This window comes from Nanorana parkeri, unplaced genomic scaffold (assembly GCF_000935625.1).
Source record: "Nanorana parkeri isolate BGI_ZX_2015 unplaced genomic scaffold, ASM93562v1 scaffold117, whole genome shotgun sequence".
NCBI lineage: Eukaryota > Metazoa > Chordata > Amphibia > Anura > Dicroglossidae > Nanorana > Nanorana parkeri.
The window spans coordinates 64,416-76,980 of NW_017306385.1; positions in this window are offsets into that span (position 1 = coordinate 64,416).

The following is a 12,565-nucleotide window of genomic DNA, read 5'->3' on the forward strand; positions in this document are numbered from 1 at the left end:
CATACTGTGTCCTGTTCTGGAGAACACACAAATATATTGATAAACTAGAACAAGTGAAAGACCTGAGGGTTAAAACATATCAGAGGAGACTGCAGGAACTTAATATGTTCAGTAATATCCAGAGGAAAGAAGGGAAAGGCAAGGCATGATTGAAACCTTTTAATATATTAGGATGCAAATAAGGTTCAGGAGGGGAGCATGAATATAAAGTCAAGATCAAGAACTTGGGGACATGACCTCAAACTAGTGGGAAGAAAGTTCAAACCCAACCTTAGAGACAGTGGCGTCACAAGGGGGGTGCGGGGGTGTGGCCCCCACCCGGCTTACACCATTGTAGGTCTGACACCAAAATGACTGACAGTCATTTTGGTGTCACCCCTCTGAAAAGTTGGGTACTCGGTCATGGACCGAGAGCCCGACAGTTACAGGAGAGAGAGGAGGGGACCCGGCGGCATACCTTATCCCCCGGGTGAACGTCCCCTCCTCTCCAAAATGGCCGCCAGCAGGTATCAAAAAGAGGATGGCACCTGCGCAATGATGTCATTGTGCACGCGCGATGACGTCACGGCAGGATGTCACCCGGTATCCGCTTTGGGTGACACCCGGCCCCTGTTTTAGAGAGTATTATTTTAGGCTGGGTTCACACCTAGGCGTATCGAATATGCGTGTTTGTCGCGCATTTATGACTAACTCACCTCTGCTGGAACCTCTGCTGGAAGTCTGTTCACGGTGTCGACTACACTTTCAGTAAAAAGGGAATTTAAAGATTATTGGGACAAACATAGATCTAAACTCAGACAATACGGTTACAAACAGAAAAAAAAAAAAAGGGTCAAATTCAATTTCTTACTTGGTCTTTTTCTGCTGTCATTCCCCTATGTTTCTCCTAATCACTATAAGGAATAAAGCAGCTACTATGATGCCCCATACCATATATGGCCACAGGTCATTCGTGATATTGAATATTTTTAATCTATGTACATACATGCTGTTTTGCATAGCTGCCACCTAATCAGAGGTCAATCAAGAACACAAACTTCCAGAAAAAAAGAGAAGTGTTTTTTGTAATAGCCAGATGGAAACATTAATACCCAATAAACTTTCAGCTTAATACATTCTACGTACATCAAAGCAAAAGGAGTGTAGTGTCTTACAGTGTATTTTCTTTAGAAAACTGAGTAGAAAAACCTGCCCCCTGGCAGCATGATGCATAGAGGGACCCTTTCTCTGTGGAAGTAGAGGTCCAAAACACCCGCTGCTGGATTAAGCTGGTCATATACTCATTGTATTTTCTTGTGCACCCAGCGGGTTCATTTGCTGCTATCACTGTTCAGGCCGACAGTTTTTGAACCAGCTCCTCGAATATTAACTTTTGTCTTACAGAGGGGTGATGACAAAGCAACACACTGGTTGAATCCAGCAGGACTTGGCCAAAATTCAAGCAGTGTATGGCCAGCTTGAGACCAAGAGCTCAGCAATCAACAAAGCCCATGCTCACTAATGATTGAAGAGCTGACTCAACAGGGCTTTACCTTTGCAGAGAGACTACAGCTTCCACTCAAAGAGTAAGGGTCCTTTTCTGCAGCAAGCTGGCAGGAGATAGTACTTTCTACTCAGGCTGTGGCTGCTTTCTAAAGAAAATGAACTGTAAGGGTCAAAGGGTCATTTTCTGCAGCATGCTGACAGGGGACAGACTTTTCTACTCAGGCTGTGGCTTCTAAAGAAAATGAACTGTACGATTTTACACACCTATTTATGACAATTGTTTAGCTATACCAGGAGTTCAATAAAACATGAAGCAAAAGTTGTATATTTTAAATTTAAAAAAAGTATTTATTACTTCCTGCCCTCTGCCGATTTTCCCACCAGTACATGTTGAGATCCTGCAGGGTCCCCTTTATCTGATGAGCATGCAGAGCTCTCACCCCATGACGTAGACAGTGAGTGAAGCCAGCTGTAGTATAGTGACACTGAGCCCAGAGATAATGCCTCTGCACTACATGAGATCTGCTGATAATACAGCTGAACCATGTATCGGGTGCATGAAAATCTATTTAGAAGTGAAGCTTTGAAGGAACACATCATGAGGGTCTCTGTAGCAAATAGCACATGAAAGAGGAAAGTGGGAGAGATTAAATAAACAGAAACACAAAGATATGAGGCGGCTGAGGGGGATGTAAACTAGTTGGATGAATAGGCTGAGTACTGTATAGATGAGAATTCTATACAGGAAACATTAAAGAGCAGGATTTTTAAAGGGAATATACTGTTCGTGAGAAACAAAAAAATCAGAACTTTTTGTTAATTTTTTTATTTTTTTTTAAATATCTGCATGAACAGGTTTAGTTTAACTATTAGGGTTAAGGTTAGGTTATAGGAGTTTACATGTTGGGGGCGTTGTGAACCTTTAGGGGCTTACTTAGGAGGTAACGTTAGGGTGAGGGTTTAAATTAACTATTATGGTTAAGGGTAGGGTTAGGTTTTAGGGGTTTATGAGTTGGGGTGGTGTTAGTTGTTAGGGACTTATTTAAGAGGATAGGTTAAGTGGTAACATTAGTGTAAGGGTTTAGTTTACCTATTATGGTTAAGGTTAGGTTTTAGGAGGTTACGTGTTGGGGTGGTGTGAACTGTTAGGGGCTTATTTAAGAGGATAGGTTAAGTGGTAACATTAGGGTAAGGGTTTAGTTTAACTTTAAGGGTGAAGGTTACGTTTTAGGTTACATGTTGGGGGGTTACTATAGAGGATATGTTAAGTGGTAACATTAGGATAAGGGTTTAGTTTAACTATTAGGGTTAAAGTTAGGGTTAGGTTTCAGGGGGTTATGAGTTGTGGCGGTGTGAGCTGTTAGGGGCTTACTTAAGAGGTTTGGTTAAGTGGTAAAGTTAGGGTGAGCTTTAGTTTAACTATAAGGAACAAGATGAGGTTTTTGGGGGTTATGTGTTGAGATGGGGGGTGAACTGTTAGGGGCTTGTCAATTTCAATTCATTGACATTTGATACTCAATTTGCCATTTGGAAGATTTCCCTTTAATTTTTGTCCTGGAGACACAGCAGAAAGTAAGAGGAGGTCTATCCAATGCAAGGAGAAATCACTTCATAGACAACTGTCACTGGAACAAGTATGCTCAGTGCAGGATTCCCTCACACCTTATGTTCCAAACAGATCAAAAGTATAGAACAGTGTTTCTCAACCTTTGTTCAGTCACGACACCTTTTTAAAGGTATGCAAATATTAAAGCACCACAGTCTAAAATGTAAAAAAAAATGTAAAACAATTACATGTGTTGTGGCATGGGGGAACCGCACGCCAAAACAAAAAAAATGGGGTTCCTGCCTTCACATAAGAACCCCCCCTTTTACATCAGAACCCCCCTTTCTAATGAGAGTCCCCCTTTACATGAAGAGCCACCTTTTACATTGGAAACCCAATTCACATCAGGAGCTCCCTCTCACATTAAAAGCCCCAAATAACATCAGAAGCCCTCCTTCACATCAGTGTCCCCCTCTTTCATATCAGAGCTCCCCCATGATGTCAGAAGCCCTCTTCACATCCAAGTCCTCAGTCTCCCCTCTTTATCTCAAGAGTCCTACATCAGAATCCGCAGCTGTGTGCAGCATGGCAGACGGTAGAAGGCAGAGCAGGCCTGGACTATGGCAAACTTTTGTCTTTTTGGGAATGAAGTCCACCCTCCATGGATTATCACAATCCATTTCCATGGTGTTGGTGGCCTACCTTCACCGTGGAAAGACATAATGCTATGTGAAAATTGTGACGCACACCTGAGGGAACCAGAAGACATCCTAGTGTGCCACGACACCCTGGTTGAGAAAGGCTGGTCTAGATCACAGAGCCGACATTATAATAAGCCCTTTGATAGTGACACAGCATGACAATCATTCTATACTGGTGTCTGCAACTGGCATTCCATAATCAACTGTATCTTCTCCTAATCAACTAATCAAATGTCAGTGGGATACAAGTGTTATTTTTACCCCATCATATAGGACCAAACAGTCCAGTTTTGTGCCTGGTAACATTTTTTTTAATTTGTCTATATAATAAAATGTATTTAATAATTTTAAGCTACAAACAGCCTTAAGAGTGCATTCACACCAGAATCAGAACCAAAACCACAAGTCAATGTAGGTACGTTGACTTGCATTTGCATAGTCCATTGACATCCGTTGTTTTGCATTATGCTGTGATTTGGGTGCTTTTTTGTTGTTTTGTTGGATTTTTACACTAAACTATATAAGGTATATGTTCTGCCTTGCATTGACACATGTTAGTCCGCTGCGTTGCGCTGAAAAAATAAGTCTGCTCTATTTTTTTTTTCAGTGTTGCCATTCACACCTATTCATTTTTAGATGTCCTTGCGATGGCATCCATTGAAAAATCTGGTGTGAATGGAGCCTTAAACAACGCCAAAACTTTTTTTTAGTTTTGGATAGAGTGGAGAGAGATTCCAACACCTGTCAGGTTTTTTTTATTGCTGTCTGTGCCCCCGATTTAGGAAGATTCACCCTCTCTATTTGTCCTAGTGACCATTATCGCTGAAAGTGAAAGAAAACCCCAAATATTGGGTTGTCATCAGAATGAGAATAGATGGGAAATCTTCCAATGGGAACACTAGTTCTGGTGACCCTACTGACCACCAGGGATTTCCCTCACTTTAGAGGGATTTCCTCTCACTTTCTCTTGTACCTGGCAGGAAGTGAATAGAAATCTCCCCAATGGGACACAGCAAAAAAAATATGTTACATTCACTTTTACCTCAAAACTTTAAAAAGATCCACACACAAAATTTGCACAGAAAGCAAGATTATATTTTTAAACTCTCGATCATGATGAATGATACCACAGTCGGTACCTTCGAAAATTCAGGAATCAACGCTTTAATACAAAATTGAAATTACTCAGAGCAAATGAAGAAAATTAACCGAGAGGCGTCACACCATTTAGAAACAGCACTATACATAATGAAATATTTTGGAGCTGAATCATACGGACGATGTATCCTTTGCTTCTTTGCCAGAGAGGATTAATCTCCGTAGAGGGGCTAATGGACCACTAGTGAGGATGCATCTGGAGATACTGTAACGTGGAACATGAGGGGCCGAGGTTTCACATGAGAAAAGGCCCAGAAGGATAAAATGATTTAATGCACGGTTGTATGAAATGATGTAGGATGAAATTGTCTGGAAAGGTCAACAATTAACTCCAGTTCTCAAGGCAAAATATTAAAAAGGTAGAATTACTGAACTAAAAAGCTGAATTAAATGAAATGCTGAATTAAAAAGCTGAATCTATTGCCAACAGGCGAATACAGGTATAGGTACTGAACAAAAGGATTTATGATTTGAATCTAATTCCAGAGGATTAGAAATAATTGCATGGAATGATGTGGTATAACATTGCCTGGAAGGATCAACAATTAGTTTAAAGGAGAACTATGAGGTGAGTGCTTTTTACTCACCTCATAGTTCTAGCCGACCTGTGACAATGAGACCGTAGATCGGTAGATCGGGAGGTGAGCGAACACATACCGGCGTTCGCTCACCTCTCGATCCTGTCACGGCTCTCTGCCGTGACAGGGGAGGGGCTGGATTCCCCCCTCCCCGCTCCGATCCACCAGTGCTGACTGATAGGCAGAGCCAGCTGTCAGTCACGAAGCTGGGCGGATCCCGACACAATTGTCGTGATCCGCTTCAGCTGCGGTGTCTCAGTATACCGCGAGCAGCAGCTCGTGGTATACTGAGCTTAGGGTGATGGGAGGACGCTAGTTTGTGTCCTCCCGTTACCCTAAGGAGAACTATGGGGAAAAGCCTTAACCCCATAGTTCTCCTTAAAAGTTAAAATTTCATATTTCTTTCTTTCTTTCTTTCCTTTGTACAGCGGCTTGCAAAAGTATTCACCCCCTTGGCATTTTTCCTATTTTGTTGCATTACCTGCAATTAAAATGGATTTTTATTTGGATTACATGTAATGGACATAAACAAAATAGTCCAAAATGGTGAAGCGAAATCAAAAAATGTACTTGTTTAAAAAAATTATAGAAAATATAAAATGGAAAAGTGGTGCATGCATCTGTATTCACTCCCTTTGCTATGAAGCCCCTATATAAGATCTTTTGCAACCAATTACCTTCAGAAGTCACATATTTAGCTTAATAAAGACCACCTGTGTGCAATCTAAGCATCACATGATCTCATTATATACACCGGTTCTGAAAGGTCCCAGAGTCTGCAACACCACTGAGCATGGGCACCACCAAGCAAGCTGCATCATGAAGACCAAGGAGGTCTCTAAACGGGTCAGGGACCAAGTTGAGGAGCAGTACAGATCAGGGTTGGGTTATTTAAAAAAAAATCTGAAATTTTGAACATCCCACGGAGCACCCCTAAATCCATTATTAAAAGATGGAAAGAATATGGCACCACAACAAACCTGCCAAGGGAGGGACGCTCACCAAAACTCATAAACCAGGTAAGGAGGGCATTAATCAGAAAGGCAACAAAAATAGAACCGAGGGAGCTGCAAAGCTCCACAGCGGAGATTGGATTATTTGTCCATGGGATACTCCACAGAGCTGGCCTTCATGGAAGAACAAAGCCATTGCATACAGAAAAACATAAGCAAACACATTTGTTGTACGCTAAAAGGCGTGTGAGAGACTCTCCAAACATATGGAAGAAGGTACTCTGGTCAGATGAGACTAAAATCAAGCTTTTTGGCCTTCAAGGAAATCGCTTTGCTTGCCGCAAACCCAAAACCTCTCATCACCCCGAGAACACCATCCCCACAATGAAGCATGGTGGTGACAGCATCATGGTGTGGGGATGTTTTTTTCATCGGCACAGACAGGCACACTGGTCATAATTGAAGGAATGATGAATGGGAAGGAATGATGAATGGAGCTAAATACAGGGAAAGTCTTGAGGAAAACCTGTTTCAGTCTGCCAGAGATTTGAGACTGGGACAGAGGTTCACCTTCCAGCAGGACAATGACCCTAAGCATACTGCTAAAGCAACACTCAAGTGGCTTAAGGGGTAACATTTAAATGTCTTGGAATGGCCTAGTCAAAGGCCAGACCTCAATCCAATTGAGAATCTGTGGCATGACTTAAAGATTGCTGTGCACCAGGGAAACCCATCCAACTTGAAGGAGCTGGAGCAGTTTTGCCTTGAAGAATGGAAGAATGAACAAAAATCCCAGTGGCTAGATGTGGCAAACTTGTAGAGACGTACCACAAGAGACTTGCAGCTGTAATTGCTTCAAAAGGTGGCTCTACAAAGTATTGACCTAAAAATACTGAGATTCAAATATGATTTGGCTTAAGAAGAATAAAAGAATGGGCCCATGATTTAACATATATATATAACCTCATTCTTGCATGAATGGGACTTTGGAATTGACAGACATCCTTTCTCTTTGTCCTTGAAATCTGAGAGCAATGTCAGAACATGAGAGTATATTAGTGTGAGCAGCTGTTAAGAATGTCTAAAGAGTAGTTTTGTGCTTTTAAAATAGGTCGAAGTATGTCAAGTAGAAATGTACATGACTTAGTAGTGTGGTCAAACCATATTGGTGAGTATAGAACCTCATTATGTCAATGTGTAGTGAGGATAGAACTTCAAAGTATATGACCATATAAGGTTAGCTTATAGTTATTTTAGAGTCAGAATATGGATATAAGGAGAGGAAAAACCTTGAAGGAAGGTCGCACTACAGGGAGGGACAGATTCACGCAAGCACCCACTCAGAGACACCCCCACTGACACACAGAGGACGAGACACAAAGACGCCTGTTGAAGACTATTTTAGTCTTGAATCTTCACAAGCCAGAAAAACTTTCTAAGACATCACACAAGGTGATTTCAGGGATCACTAAGGCCTCATTCACACGTGAAAAGGCCGGCACGTACAGGTCCATGCTGTGTGCACGGCTGTATCGGGCAGCTCCCGGGACGGACAGGTGCTGCATGTGATTAGTATGCAGCCCCTATCCTTCTCTATGGCAGTATGCGGCCATACGCCGCCCTACACTCACCCGCCCTGCACGTCCGTGCAGGTGTCCGTACTCGTACGCTGACAGGATGGATCCTGTCTGCTTCCGAGCCAGGACACCCGCACCCGTACGGACCTGCACTTGGGGTGAGCGTAGGGCGGCGTATGGCCGCATACTGCCATAGAGAAGGATAGGGGCTGCATACTAATCACATGCAGCACCTGTCCTTCCTGGGAGCTGCCCGATACGGCTGTGCACGCAGCATGGATCTGTACGTGCCAGCGTTTTCTCAGGTGAATGAGGCCTAACTCTGCATTATTCTCTGAACTATATATTTTAATTATCCATTTGTTTATTCATTTTTGCTCTATCATTGTATGCTATTGACTTTACGCTATATAATTAAAGTCACAAGTTTTCATTCAACTGGACATTTTTTTATGAAGATTATAATCACCTTAAGACGCTTAAAAACGTAAGTGTCATTCAAGAAAGACTTTCTAAAACAACATGATAGCAAAAATGCTTTTTGCAAGCCACTGTACTGTATCTGGGTGAATACTTTTGCAAGCCCTTGTATCTGGGTGAATACTTTTGCAAGCCATTGTACTGTATCTGGGTGAATGCTTTTGTAAGCCATTGTATCTGAGTGAATAATTTTATAAGCCACTCTATTTGGGTGAATACTTTTGCAAGCCACTGTATCTGGGTGAATACTTTTGAAAGCCACTGTATCTGACTTTAGACGTTAAGCAAGCCTCTGCTGAAACAAGACTGGGCTGTTCTTCATCATGACTAAGTGCTGTGTGTACCCGTTGGGAATTCGACTTATCTTGTGAGGATGTATCACGTCAACATTAACAGTGTTTTTTGTTTGAATATGCTTTCCAGAGGATTTCAGTGTGTCTGTTGTTGTCTTGGATAGCTAAACAATCACTTTAATAAAGCAGTGAAGAGCTGTAAATACGCGGGGATGGTAACTTAGTAGCAAATGGTACAGCTGATACATATAAAGAGTAACTACAGATGACCAAAACTCCTTAAGCTCTAGCTGTTTTTTTTGGTAGAGTGAAGAAGGGTTAACATTTCTATCAAATTATTTTGTCTGCGACCACATAGGAGAGGTTATCCCTTGCTTCCTGTCCTTGTGAGGCCCCTACGGGAAGGGGGGGGGTGGATTGTCACTGGGACAGAAAGGCTCAAACAGCAGTAAAATCATTGTCAGAAGTTCTAAACCTTTCCTATCTAATATACAGAGGGGTCAGGAAGAGCTAGGCTGATGAGTCTTTGCTGATGGGGGGAGCAGAGCTGCAGAGTCACTGCTGATGGGGAGTGGATCTGCAGAGTCACTCTTGATGGGGGGAGCTGAGCTGCAGAGTCACTGCTGATAGGGGAGTGGATCTGCAGAAGCACTGTTGATGTGGGGAGCTAAGCAGATATGTCACTGCTGATGGGGAATCTGGGCTACTGAGTCACTGTTGATGGGGAGAACTGAGCTGCAGAGTCATTGCTGGTGTGGGGAACTGAGCTGATTATTCACTGCTTATGTGGGGAGCTAAGCTGCTGAGTCACTGCTGATGGGGGGAGCTGAACTGCCGAGTCACTGCTGATGGGGGGAGCTGAACTGCCGAGTCACTGCTGATGGGGGACATGAGCTGCTTATTTACTGCTGATGGGGGAGCTAAGCTGTTGAGTTACTGCTGGTGGGAGGAGCTGAGCTGCATGGTCATTGCTGATGGTGGAGCTGAGCTGCAGAGCCACTGCTAATGGGGGAGCTAAACTGCAAGGTCACTGCTGATGGGGGGAGCTAAACTGCAAGGTCACTGCCGATGGGGGGAGCTAAACTGCAAGGTCACTGCTGAAGGAGGGAGCTGTGCTGCTGTTTCACTACTGATGGGGAGAGCTGTGCTGCAGAGTCACTGCTTATGGGAGGAGCTGAGCTGTAGAGTCACTGATGATGGGGAGAGCTAAGCTGTAGAGTCACTGCTGTGAGCTGGTGTCAGGCGGAGCTGAGCTAAAAAGAACATGATTTCAGTGCTTCTGCTATAAGAGTGAATGGCACCACAGTGCCTGCAGTTATGGAGCTCAGAAAGGATTTCAAAGTTCAATTCGGGGAAAGTAGTGCTTCAATGCACACAAATAGGATAGGTATTCCTGTACACAAACAGCAGCCAGGAAAGGAAGGAAATCTGAATTTTTGACAGTTTTATGAAATCATACTTGACTGTTGGTTGAATGTGAAAGGTCAATGGCTCATGCAGCAATTAACCATGCTATATCAATTTATATCAAGCAAATGGACTTTATATTAAGTGGCACATAGTTCTGAATATTTTCCTTCTTCTTTTTCTTCATCTTTCAGCACTTTGCAGATGGAGATTGGAACATGTCAATATATCATCTGTCATCTGAATTCAATTTAGAGCGCACTGTATTAGAGATACATGACTCAGACACTGGACCAAGCAGAAAAATATGACTGATTTTCTAATTCTATGTACATCACCAAGATACATTTCTTATATTCTATGTTATTATCATGTTATTATTTTGCTCATAAATACATTTTAGCTGCAATCAGTTTTAAAACGTTAAAGCAAATTAAGTGTAATTCCATGTTATTCTCTGTGTCTCTCTCTCTCTGTCTGACTATTGGTATTTACTCTCCTTAGACTTATATGCATGTTGTAAGTGTCACAACCCAATATTAAAGTGACTCTAAACTCAGGAGTTAAAGGAGAACTATGGGGTCAAGATTTACAGGTGATTGGAATTTTTTACCATTTCAGTTATACAACAAATTTAACACTTTTTTTCATATCACAATAGTTTAGTAAATACAATTTTCAGTTGTTAAATATACCAATAAAAGCATTCTGTTCAATAAGTATAGTAATATATCCAGTCAGCACCTACTTCCTGTAGTGAGATGACAATGCTCAAAACTGAGCTGAAAACTCAAACAATGTTATCAGTGCTGCTCCCTGTGGCCAATAGAACACCATTCTCCTATGTTATGGAGAAGAGGAGAGAGGGGTTGTTTTGTAGTCCTAACACACTTTCTGACCTAAGGTGACAATGCTGCTATGTTACTGGCAGGATAACCAGGGGAATATAAAAGAAAAAACGCCTAAAAAAGAACACAAATGCAGCCACCATATTTAAGAACAGGTAAGCAACAATAGAATGCATTTGTGTGCTTCGGTTTAGATACACTTTAAATAAATGAATAAATAAATAAGTGTATCTAAACCCAAGAATGCATATTTTTGAGTTTAGATTGGGTGTATCCAAGAATATACCCAAGAATACATATTCTTCCTCCCCAACCCTGAGTCTATCCTTGGTAGAACCACTGTAGGCTACAATTACATCTGTGAGGCTCTTAAGGGAAAGTCTGTACCAGCTTGGCACATCCAGATCCTGCAGGTTGTCCTGCTCAATATTGAACCCTTTTCCGATCTCAAGTCACTTATAGACAAAAAACAAGTTGTCCTCAGTTCTGTTCAGTTTTATAGTTTCTGTAAACATATCTTTGAAATATGGGGCTTTTAAAGTCTTACTTTGAAGATGGTGTCTTGTGCTAAGACTAAAAACTTCAGTTTTGGATCTCCTCAGATCTCAAAAAATCGGCATGTTTTCTGTGCCTTTCCGCATGCCTATTGGCAGACTCTAAATGTGATTTTATTTTTTTCCAGAAAAGGCTTGCCTTACATCTTCTAAGAGGCCTAAAACTGAACTACATAAAGGTGCACATAGACCTTAGAGGGCAGTCAGATGAGAAGACATTATCCATCTACTCTCAGGCACCACAGTTACATGGCTGATCCATAAACACAAAATGTCAGCTTGGGTAAGCATTCATATTAATGCCCATGGGGTGGAAAAGTGCCTGATTTGTGTCACACATAACAAACAGTTTGCTTGACCTGTGCCCCCCCTCCCCCCCCCCCATGGAAGCAGCAGGGTCTATGAAGACTTGTCAAGGAAAGGAGACTGCAATACAGATTGGGGGCTTCAGTAAGAAGAACTGTGATTAATGGACAGAACAGATATTTCAAGAAGGAAATGTTCAACAAATATACAGATCAAGGGTTTTACAAAGGACAGTTGCAATTAATAGACAGAACCTGAACTGCAATTGATGGGCATCACAGATGCTTTGGAAAGGACAATTGCAGTAGTTGGACAGCACTAGCTATGGGTGGAAAGTATCAGGTAGGGCAACTGCAATGGATGGACATCACGAATGTGTTAGAAGGGATAACTGCAATAGATGGACCACTTCAGCACAGACAACAGCAAACAATTGGCAGGTGGGAATTTTTTGCGAGAGGACAACTGCAACTGATGGACACCAGACACATTTTAGAAAGGACAGCTGCAATTGATGTACAGCTTCAATAAGGACAACTGCAAACGATGGACCAGTAGGAAGTTTTAGCTAAGACAACTAGAATCGATGGACATCATGGATGTTTTGGAAGGGACAGCTGAAATAGATGGACCACTTCAGCAAAGACAACAGCAGGTGGGAAGTTTCCGGCAGGACAAC